Genomic DNA, 11,227 nt, shown 5'->3' with positions numbered 1-11,227 from the left:
GTGCTTAAATTTCTTTTTTTTTTTTTTTTTTGTTTTTGTTTTTTCGAGACAGGGTTTCTCTGTGGCTTTGGAGCCTGTCCTGGAACTAGCTCTGTAGACCAGGCTGGTCTCGAACTCACAGAGATCCACCTGCCTCTGCCTCCCGAGTGCTGGGCTTGAATTCCTCCCCAGCACTGGTTGCAGCTGCAGGTCAGCTGTTCACAGGCCCCATTTTGCTTCTGCTCAGAGAAAGTGGAAGGTAGGGCTTCTGCCTGCTGAGCTTCCTCTGTGAAGGAAAAACCCCAGGTTATTCCCGATCCACTATAGCCCCACCTTAAAGCCAGATAGGTACGACTGGGTAGGAAGCCAGCGTGAGAACAGTGAAAGAACTCTCCGCAACCACGTGACCTTTGCACGCTTGGCTGACCTATTTCTTAGAGCCACAGCTGGCTCCATTCCGTCTTTAGGAAGGTGCCAGGATCTCAGGGCCACAGCCTGTCACTGGGTCCCCTCTGAGATCTCATCCATTTCACTAGGATGACTGCACTTACCAAACAGATCCTTAGTCCATTCCATGTTTATTTCTCTTTAGATTTTAAATTTTTGTTTATTCGTGCACTTACTTCTGCCACGCTGAGGACTAAATCCTGGGACTCATCAACGCTTTGTCCTGATCCCTCGTCTGGTTTGCAATTAAACAAGTTGTTCTGGAAATATGCAGGCTCGTCTTCACCACCCATCCCCTCACCCACCCAACCCCCTCCCGGGACATACAACTAATGTAGCCAAATTGCTGAGCTCCTTGCTAGCTTTTTTCCCCCCTGCTCATTTAAACAGATATGTTACGGTTTGAATGGGAAGGGTCTCCCCCTGCTTACGTGGATGCTAGGAATAGAACTGGGTCTTCTGGAAGAACAGCCAGTGCTCTTAACCGTCTCATGTGCTCAGTTTACTACATCCGCCCAAGCCTCCTGAGAGGCTATGAGTATGGGTTTTATATCTAGCGAATATTTTATAACACCGTAACTCAGTCTGGCCTTGAAGCAGAGGATGGCCTTGATCTCCTGATTCTCTGCTTCAGCCTCTGCTGCCTGCCTACTACTGGGATTATAGGCATGTATCAACAAGCCTACTTATATAATAGCACTATATATGTTAAAATGCTGGTTTTTAGAATAGAATAATAAAACAGGTAAGGTTAAAGTTTAAAAGAAACAAAAGGGTTACATTTGTAACTTCTGCTAACCAACTACTCATTTTGAAAGCAAAGCAAACCTCTGAATAGTCCATATAGGAACTATCGTGGGGCTCACATCAATGCTTGATGACCTGAGTTTGATCCCCAAGACCCATGTGGTAGAAGGATATGATTGACCTCTGACCTAAACACACCCACACATATACCCACATATACACTAAATACATATAATATATATTTTTTACAAGACCCAGGCATAGTAGTGCACACCTCTATCTCAGTCCTCAGGCCTCAAACTCACAAAGATCTGCTTGCCATTTTGTCTCTTCAATGGGAATTTAACATTATTTTATTTTGGCTGGAGAGATGGCTCAGCCGTTAAGAGCACTGACTGTTCTTCCAGAGGACCTGAGTTCAATTCCCAGCAACCACATGGTGGCTCACAAGCATCTGTAATGAGATCTGGCACCCTCTTCTGGCCTGCAGGCATACATGAAGGCAGACTGTTGTATACATAATAAATAAATAAAATCTTAAAAAAAACCCCATTATTTTATTTCTTACTATAGAAATGAGGTAACTTGGATTTTGTTTGTTTTTTAGAGACAGGGTTTCTCTGAGTAACAGCCCTGGCTTTCCTGGAACCTGAGTTGAGGCTGACCTAGAACTCATAGAGATCGTCCTGCCTCTGCCTCCTGGGTGCTGGAATTAAAGGCATCCACCACTATGACCATCAACTTGGACATTTTTGATGTCATTGTTACTGCTTTTCCTTCTCTTTGGGTTTAGACTACAAAAGAAGAATTGCTTAGTCAAACAGTGAAGACACTGAATAGTTTAGGACTACAGAGGCATCAAGTAGCAAAGTCAAAAGGAGGAACAAGGACCTGTTTTGGGGCTGCACAGGACCCCTCTGCCTGATAGGGATATAGTCCCGTCAGAGCGAATGCTCTCTTTCCCCTTCTTGTCTGTCTAGCTTGTATGTAAGGCACAGCATTGAGTCTCGTACCTCGGGGACCAGGGCATAAGAGCTCTCTGTCACCAGGCAACAGACAGGGCTTTGTCCGGCAGATGTGGTCCCTGGCTTCCTCAGAACTGCCTCCGTGCCATGACAAGGAGGGAGGCGCTGCTGTGACACCATCAGACTCAGAGTTCACGACCCCCTCTTCGTGGCATTGCTCTTGTGACCCATGGAAGTAGCTCATTTTATTTTTTTCTGATCTAAAGTTTACATTTTCTAACTGAAAAAAATGATGTTTAGCCCTCAGAGTGGAAGTGTCTGTTTGCTACTGAGAATGCAGTTGTGTGGCTGAGACAAAGGAGTGCATACAGCAATGTCCCCAGCAGAAGAGAGTGGGTGACGACACAGTGTTACTGTCAGTTGCTGTCTATGTCGCCCAGTAGCCCTTCCATCCTACCCAAATACCTTCACAGAAAAACCCACGCTCGGTCGGAAACGCCCATTTCACGGCTGATACAGAAAGAAATTCAAGAGGTATTTTTCATTTAGTGTTGCGCCTGTGAATACATACATATGCCACTCTCTCTTACACACAGTAGCAATGGCAGTCCCACCTATGAAAAAACAATACAAATAAATTGTTTAAAACCGTTGGTGTTTCTCTGTGTGCGGCATATATGTAATGGATTAAATAAAAATGCTGCGGGTTCCTGAGTGGCTGCAGTGGGCAGCAGGCCATGTGTGCACCACCCCTGACTATTTTTTTTTAAAGTTCTTTTTTATCCGTTGGTGTATTCCTAAGGAAAATAAAGACAAATACTTATGTTTAAAAATCACCAGAAATAATTTTATTTTTATGACTGACCTAACTCGGTAGCTATATTCATTTGTTCATTTTTATTCTTTTGGGGTTGGTAACGGTTGTGGTGGGGTGGAGTTGAAATAGGGTTTTGAGGGGTTCTCTGCAGGGGTTCAGGCAGGGGAGTGAACTGCAAAGGGATGAGAATAAAACCCGATGCAGACTGACTTCATCAACCTGGATCAAGATTCTAAACAGGCTGATGCCAGGCAGGTCATTGCCAGCATATTTAAAACACAGTACAAGTTGGGGAAAAAAAAAGTTGCCCGGTAATACAATCCCCAGTGTACAAGGACGCATAATTACAGTGAAACTCAGGGTACATGCCACTTCTTCCAAGAAGATGGGTTCTAGAGACTGGCTACCTGTGCTAGCTTAAGGGTCTAAGGAAGGCCCTGGACTGGTCTTGGTTGTATAGACTGCATAAAGGTCATTTGGGCTATTAGCCACCTCTAGCGCTGATTGTCAGAGCCTGGGGGAGCCTCTGCCTATACAGATAATGTAAGGATCCGGTCCTGGTTATGGGAGCTTGGGAGGCCCTGACTGTACAGTATTATAAGGGTCATTTAGACGGTTAGGTATCTCCATCCTGGTTGTAGGAACCTGGGGAGGCCCTGGCTGGAAGGGTCATTTAAGTTGCTAGCCACCTCTGGTCCTGGTTGTAGGAGTCTGTAGTATCTGGCCCAACAGATATTGCAGATTTTCAGACTATGAATCATTCCCAAGTCCCAGCTTTCTGGATGGAAGACAGGTTTTGTTTGTTTTCCATCTTCCCCATTGGAAAGCCAATCTTGTATGGTTAACATTCCCGGCTTCTAGGGAGATCTGTGGGTGCAAGGGCATTTGTGCTATGCCCAGCAGGGTCTCAGGCTAACAACTGTCTATAACTCTGTCTTCAAGGCATCCAAAGGCCTCTTCTAGCCTCTGGCAGTACTAGGCATGCACATGGTACATAGACCTGCATGCAAAACTACACATATGAATAATTTAAATACACACGCACACATACAAAGTTGGACATGGTAGTACTTACCCATTATTTCAGCACTTGGGAGGCTGAGGCAGGAGGATTATCCCATTTGAAACCAGCCAGAATTGCATGAGAAGTACCAGTCCCATTAGGGCCATAGTAAGACCCCAACTCAAAAAAAAAAAAACAAAAAAAAGGAAGAAATTAATGTGTAGGTGTTTTCTCTTCCTTAGTAAATAGTGGTAGGTACGCTTTTATTTGTCTAACAGTTGGCTTATGTTCATTTTTCTTACAATAAAATTGTCCTTCATGCTCTATTTTCCTTTCTCCCTGTGTATGTGTGTTTGTACAGGCCAGATACCAACCTACAGGACTGTTCTGTTACTCAGGGTTTGGCCATGTTGGTTGCTGAGGCAGGGTCTCTCATTTTCCAGGGTTTATTTATTATTTTTTAAATATTTATTTACTTATTATGTATACAATATTCTGTCTGTGTGTATGTTTTTTATTTATTATTATTTTTTTAAATATTTATTTACTTATTATTTCCAGGGTTTAGTAAGTTTAAAGGATCTGTCTTCCCCAGCTATGGGATTATAAACCTGTGCTACTCCTGAGACTTTTGAGACTTTTCCCTTCCATTTCCCTCCCTCCCTCCTTCCCTCCCTCCTTCCCTCTCTCCCTCCCTCCCTCCCTCTCTCCCTCACTTCCTACCATCCAATAGAGGCTCTCAGCTGATTCCATTACTTCTAGAGAAGGTTTTTGTGGGGGAGAAAAGAATGCATTCTCACGCGAAGTTGCCTGAAGTGAACAGCAGCATCCTTAGCAGGATTACTTAAAAGCAGGTGTTCGTGATGTGGATCAGGCTGGATTCAAACTCAGAGATTCTACCTCCACCACAAGCTGAGATGAAAGGCGTGCACCACCTTGCCCGGGAGTCCCGACTTTTTTTTTTTTTTTTTTTTTGTGGGTTTTGGAGATTGAAACTCGGTTCTCACTCTTCCTTTTTGAATTCATTTGTTATGGATCACCTGAAATCTAACCTAAATAAACTTGAGTATTAGAAAAAGTACTGTTAATTGATTCCATTACTTCTGGTGAAGGTTTTTGTAGGAAGGGGAGAGAATGCATTCTCACGCTAAATTGCCTGGAATGAACCGTAGCATCTTGCACAGGATTTTTGAGAAAGCACACTAAAATACTTCAAGTGGCAACCCGGTGGACAGGTCGGTATCATTGCGTGCTTCCACACCGGACAACCGTCACAACTATCGTCTCCCCATCTCCAGAATTTCACAATTCCAAATTGAAGCTCTGTATCCCCCCCCCCCCCCATCTTCCAAAGATTTTTTAATAGGACTAGGTTAAATGGAACGCGCACTTGCGCCCCAGGTGTAGCCTTGGGCACTGGGCGCATTCCTCCTTCCCAGCGGATTCGCCACGTGACTAAGCAGGCTCAGGGTTTAGCGCTCCGCCCTCACCTATTGTCCCAGGAGAGGAACCGGTATTTCCGGACGGAGCCTCAGACCCGGTGATCCAGGGCGCGGGTGAGGTTGAAGGGGGAGGGGAGTGGAAACTGATCTTAAAACTTATCTTTCACCTGCTTCTCTTCTTCCCCAAACAAAAATCAACCCCTCCCCCCCGCCCTTTCCAAATACACACACAATGGCCCACAAACTTCCATCCCGTGGTTTTGGAAGAGTGGTTGAGCTTTCCTCGCTCGCACTCGGGAAAGGACTGTGGGCAGATCTGGACACTAATAAACCCCGAGAATGGCTCTCGAGGCAGAAGCTCAGGGGGTTTTGCTGAGAAGGGTAGGGGGCCCAAGCATCGCTCAGTTTCTGCCCCACCGCTGGGTGGCGCCGTTGAGCCCTTCCCCCTCCGCCCAGTCTGACGTCCCGAAGTGGCGCGAGCCGAACGAAGTAGCGTCTTTTTTTCCAGGTCCGGAGGAAGCAGGTGACGGCAGCCGCCCACCTACCCTCCCCCCCAACCACGCACACTTTCGATAGGCACTTTTTTTTTCTTTCTCCGAAACCTCCAAACAGGAAATAGGTTGAGTCACAACAATACCCAGGAGCGGCCAGTGGCCGAGGTCACTGGCTCCCTCCTGCTGGTGGCAGCCCGTGGCACTCCGCCTCCGGACAGGCGCTGCCCGCGCCGCGCCGTGCCGCCCAACGCCGGGGACCGTCGTCTGGCCGCGCGCTGACTCTGCTGTTTGCTGCTGTCCCCCTTCTCCAGGCGAGTACCTGCCGCCCTGTCCTTCCCGGGGTGCAAGATTGCCCTGGAGCCCTGGTCGGCCATGGGGCAGCGTGCATGGACGCCGGTTCTTCCTGTGGGGTTTGGGGTGTGATTTGCTTTCTGTTTGCTTCCATCTCCCACCCCTGGGCAGACTCGCACCAAGGAGGTTGATTTAGGAACACCCGGGACCTGAGTGTACGTCGCTGCTACAGGTGCCTGGCTCCTCCTTGTCCTTCCAGGCGGGACGTTGTTTCACTCCTGAAGAGTCTCCTTCTACGCGATTCAGAGGGCCTTTGGGTTTCTGTTGGCAGCTATGGTATCTAAGGGGTGGGTGGCCTGGATGGACGCGGTGGAAGAAGGCTGGTGACGGGGTGCAGGTGGGGGAGATCCGAACAGCCATGGGTCTCCCCACGTCGCGTATTGGAAAACTTGTGAAACATTAAAACGTGTGTGTGTGTGTGTGTGTGTGTGTGTACTTGGGGTCATCCGACCCACTTCTAAGGGAGAAGCAGAGTTGTCAACACGCAGGGCGTTGTCAGCTTTCCAGGGCTGCTTTCCCCGGCTCTTCTATGGGACTCTCAGTCAAAGTCGAGCTGGAGATCTTTATGTTGGAAAAAGGCCACCGAATGCCAAGCATTCCCCGAGCTTGAGAAGGGTGTTTTCCAGACTGCTGCAGTTTGCAAGAGGGTTGCTGAGCTACTGTCTCTTGGTTGTCGGTGGCGCCTTCCCAGGCCCACAGGTGTGCATTCTCTGCCAAGAGACCCCTCCGGCCTCTCAAAGTTTTCCAACTCGTCCAATTCATTTATTTCAAAGACCAGTTTCCTGGTTAGGAGAGAGGGATTCTGGGACATTGCCTGGAGCCTATTGAAAACCCAGGTCTCAGGCCGCACCCTAGACCTGTTACCCCGGGATCTAGTTGCACTTTGACCTTTGGGAACCTTTGGCTCACAGTATCTCCAAGAAAAGTTGTGGGTGTCTAGCACAGGATGATTCACACCACCTCCCCACCCAGTCTTAACTTTGGATGCTATTTTAAAAGTGGGGCAGACAGTACAGCCACGTTGGACCTACCCGCTCCACCCCGGAGCTATTGGCTCTTTGTGGAGATTGGAAAGTATCTGGCTAGCCTATATAAGCTTGCAGGTTGTTTGTTTCTGGATTTAAAATTTTTCTAGCAAATATGCAGAACGTGAACTCGAGCGTTTTAATCTTTAAATTCAGAGTTAAGGGACAGCAGAGACACCCAGTTTTCTTCATGGACTGAGAATACTGACTAGGAATGGAAGGTAAAAGCGTCGTCACGTAGGCAGAATGGAAACAAACGTCCCAGCGTACCTGAGGGGACCAGGCGGGATAGTAGCAGGATCCGACGTGTGCTTTCTATTAATGAAGGTAAAGAGCCCTAAGGATTTTCTTTTTTTTTTTCCGGCTGCCATAGAATGGAGTCACCCCGGGAGTTTCAACCTGCATCAATTAACTAAATATAAATGCAGGTAATCTCTTAACTCTTCATCCCCTTGATAATGGGAAATGAATTTGCACTTAGAGAAAAAAATACTTATAGTAGAGCTTGGTAGTGCTCGCCTTTAATCCCAACATTTAGAAAGCAGAGGCGGGATGATCTGTATGAGGGCAAGACCAGCCTGGTCACTCCAGGCCAGCCAAGGCTACACAGTGAGACTCATCTCAAAGCAAAAACCAACACAATCCCTTTTTTGTTTGTTTATTGGGTGTGTGAGAGGGTCAGAGGGTGTACGTGTGGGCTTCCATGCCAGGGTCCTCCTGTGGAAGTTGGGGTAGCTTTGTGGAGTCTTGTGTTCTCCTTGTGGGTCCTGGGGGTGGAACCTCTCGTCACACTTGGCTGCAAGGACCTTTACCCTCTTGAGCCTTCTAGTCCAGCCCTGACCCTTTTTCTGTGTGATGAGTATGTGTGTTCACGTGTGCATGCATACGTGTGTATGTGTTGGCACATGTGTATGCAGAATGCACCTGCATCTGGAAGCTAGAGGTTGACATGGCTTTCTCAGTTGCTTTCCCCTTATGTATTGAGACAGTGTCTCTTACTTGAACCCAGAGCTTGAGGATTTGCTAGTTTGGCTAGCCAGCTTGCTCCGAGGGTCCCTGTTTTAGCTTCCAAGCTGAGATCACAGGTTGGCCTCCACACCAACCCAGCATTTTCTGTAACCCACAAGTGAAGTTAGAGTGGAAAGTGCTATACCCACTGAGCTGTCTCCGCAGTCCCTTCCCCCTCTTACTCTTCCTTCCTTCTCCCCCCACCCCCCCTGTCTTTCCTTATTTTTTTTTCTTCTGTGAATAGGTATTTTGCCTGTATGGAAGTCTGTGCACCATGGTCTGTGAAGTACTCCTGGAGGCCTGAAGAGGGCACTGTGTCCATTGTCATTGGGTTTTGGGACTCAAACCTGGGTCTTCTAGAAGTTAGTACTCTTAAGCACTGGGACGTCATGACAACATCACCTTCTTTTATCACTGACTCCAACTGAGTCTTGAAAGTAGTTCAAATGAACTTTAAGAAAAAGGTTGTCTCCATAAATATTGGAACCACAGCAAGACTTGAGGAAGATAAAACATTTGATATAAATTTTCAAAATACTTCAACTTGTTTTATTTAAAACATATATATGAGACAGGGTTTCTTTGTGTAGCCCTGGCTGCCCTGGAACTCTGTAGACCAGGTTATCCTTGAATTTAGAGATCCACCTTCTTCTGCCTTCCAAGTGCTGGGATTAAAGGCATGCACCATTACCATCTGGCTAAAAAATTATATATATTTTATGATATATATGAGCCATTTTAAAAGATTTATTTTAGGGCTGGAGCGATGGCTCAGTGGTTAAGAGCACTGCCTGCTCTTCCAAAGGTCCTGAGTTCAATTCCCAGCAACCCATCTGTAATGAGGTCTGGTGCCCTCTTCTGGCCTGCAGGCATACACACAGACAGAATATTGTATATATAATAAATAAATAAATAAATATTTTTTAAAAAAGATTTATTTTATGTGTCTGTGTGGGTATGTGCCTGACGAGACCAGAAGGGGGCATCAGACCCCCAGAGCTGGAGTTTCAGGTGTTTGTGAGCTGACTGGGTACTGGGAACCAACTTAGGTCCTCTGCAGGAGCAATACAAGCCCCTAACCTCTGAGCTCCAATCCCTTTTATTTTAATGTTCAGTGTGATGCTCCCATAGCACCATCCATAGTTGTAAGAATGCTTCTCTAGCTTAGAAAAACTTAGCGGTAAAGAAACAAATAAAGCAGGATGAATCCTTAGAAGAAGAAAAAAAAAAAAACTTAGCGGTGATGAGTTACTTGTTTCCAGATGTCCGGTTTGTGGTTTGAAGGCGCACTTCAGTGAGAACATAAATGTGAGCAGGTTTCAGAAGTTGTTGTGATAGAGCAAGAACGTGACTCTGAACACAGCAGATGAGGGCTGGGGTAGTGGGTAGTTTAATAAATAACTTCACGGTGGCAGGTCCTTCATACAGGCTCTTTCTTCTTTCTTGAGACTGAAGGAGGTGACCACACGGAGGAAGGAATTTACAGCTTCCTTTGATTGAAAAGCCCCTTTGAAATCGTTGATGATCACTCAGCCAAGGTCTAGCGAGAAAACTCCATCTGCAGAAGAATCCTGCATTCACAGGGTTCCAAATAGCTAATTCTTTTTACTTCCAACAAGGCTAGGCGGGACAGATTTTTCTCCTTTCTTAGAATGTCTTTTGAGATACATTGTAGTTTCATGTTTTATCTACTGACAAGTACAATTTTGCAGCCCACAGAGAGGGGAAAACGATCCTTAGGAAACACCCGAGGAGTCATTTTATTCAGAGTGAAAATTTGCCAACTATTCAACTCACTAAATCAGTCTTGAATGTTGGAATATGTAGGCTTAGGCATCTGTCGTGGTTCTGTTACATAAACAGCCTTGGGAGTCATTTGGATAAATGCACACACACACACACACACACATACTTGAATGGACGTGCAAACTAAGATACTGTTATTTTACATATTAAAACATTTTGATTATTTTTATGTATGGGTCTTTTGCTCATGTAATGTCTGAACAACATGAGTATAGTACCCTCAGAGGTCAGAAGAGGGCATACGGGCACAGAACACCCGCACCAGAAGCACACAACAACAATAATTAAGATTCAAGAAAAAAACAACAATAATAAAGATTCAAAAAATCAGTCTGAGTTTGCCAGTTGTAATCAGCACCTTTCTCCTCCTTTATTTATTTATTTATTATGTATACAATGTTCTGTCTGTGTATATGCCTACAAGCCAGAAGAGGGCACCAGACCACTTTACAGATGGTTGTGAGCCACCATGTGGTTGCTGGGAATTGAACTCAGGACCTCTGGAATAGCAGGCAATGCTCCGCTGAGCCATCTCTCTAGCCCCTTTCTCCTCCTTCTTCTTCCTCCTCTTTTCTTTTCCTTTTTTTTTTTGAGACAGGGTCTCTCCTTATAGATCTGGCTGTCCTGGAACTCACTGGTATCAAACTCAAAGATATTCTCCTGCCTCTGCCTCCCAAGTGCTGGGATTAAAGGCATCTACTATCATGCCAGGCCTTTCTCTTTCTAAATTAATGCCTCTTGATTGTGGTCTTCATGGAGATTTGGAATACTCGTTTCTTCATAGGAAAGATTAAGTACTTAACTTTGGTTTAATGTCAATAAATATTTGATGCACGACCCATTGCAAGCCAGAGATTTCTTTTTTTTTAATATTTATTTAGTTTATTATGTATTTATTATGCATACAATGTTATGTCTGTGTATATGCCTGCAGGCCAGACCTCATTACAGATGGTTGTGAGCCACCATGCAGTTGCTGGGAATTGAACTCAGGACCTTCAGAAGAGCAGGCAATGCTCTTAACCGCTGAGCCATCTCTCCAGCCCCCCAAGCCAGAGATTTCTGAATATATTGTTATCCAGTCTTCACAACCAACCCAAAGGGTTCTCCAGCCTTCCTTTCTTTCCTCCCGCTCTCTCGCCC

At 45.9% G+C, this 11,227-nt stretch overlaps 1 protein-coding gene across 2 annotated transcripts in view; it reads left to right on the top strand.

Annotated features, from left to right (window-relative positions):
* The first annotated feature begins 5,457 nt into the window (after positions 1-5,457).
* The window catches only part of Tjp2 (tight junction protein 2), a 117,505-nt gene continuing 111,735 nt past the window's right edge, over positions 5,458-11,227 (top strand). The window contains exons 1-2 of one of the 2 annotated variants that reach the window (XM_050158897.1): positions 5,458-5,514; positions 6,013-6,205. The gene's annotated coding sequence lies outside the window, so the exon portion shown is untranslated. Of the gene's footprint in view, positions 5,515-5,673; positions 6,206-11,227 lie in introns of those variants that run through there. The other variant, XM_050158888.1, reaches the window with a different exon arrangement.

Source organism: Alexandromys fortis, unplaced genomic scaffold, assembly GCF_014885135.2.
Source record: "Alexandromys fortis isolate MF-2015 unplaced genomic scaffold, M_Fortis_MF-2015_v1.1 scaffold_10, whole genome shotgun sequence".
In the NCBI taxonomy this organism is placed as follows: domain Eukaryota; kingdom Metazoa; phylum Chordata; class Mammalia; order Rodentia; family Cricetidae; genus Alexandromys; species Alexandromys fortis.
This window is presented reverse-complemented; position numbering and strand designations above follow the sequence as displayed.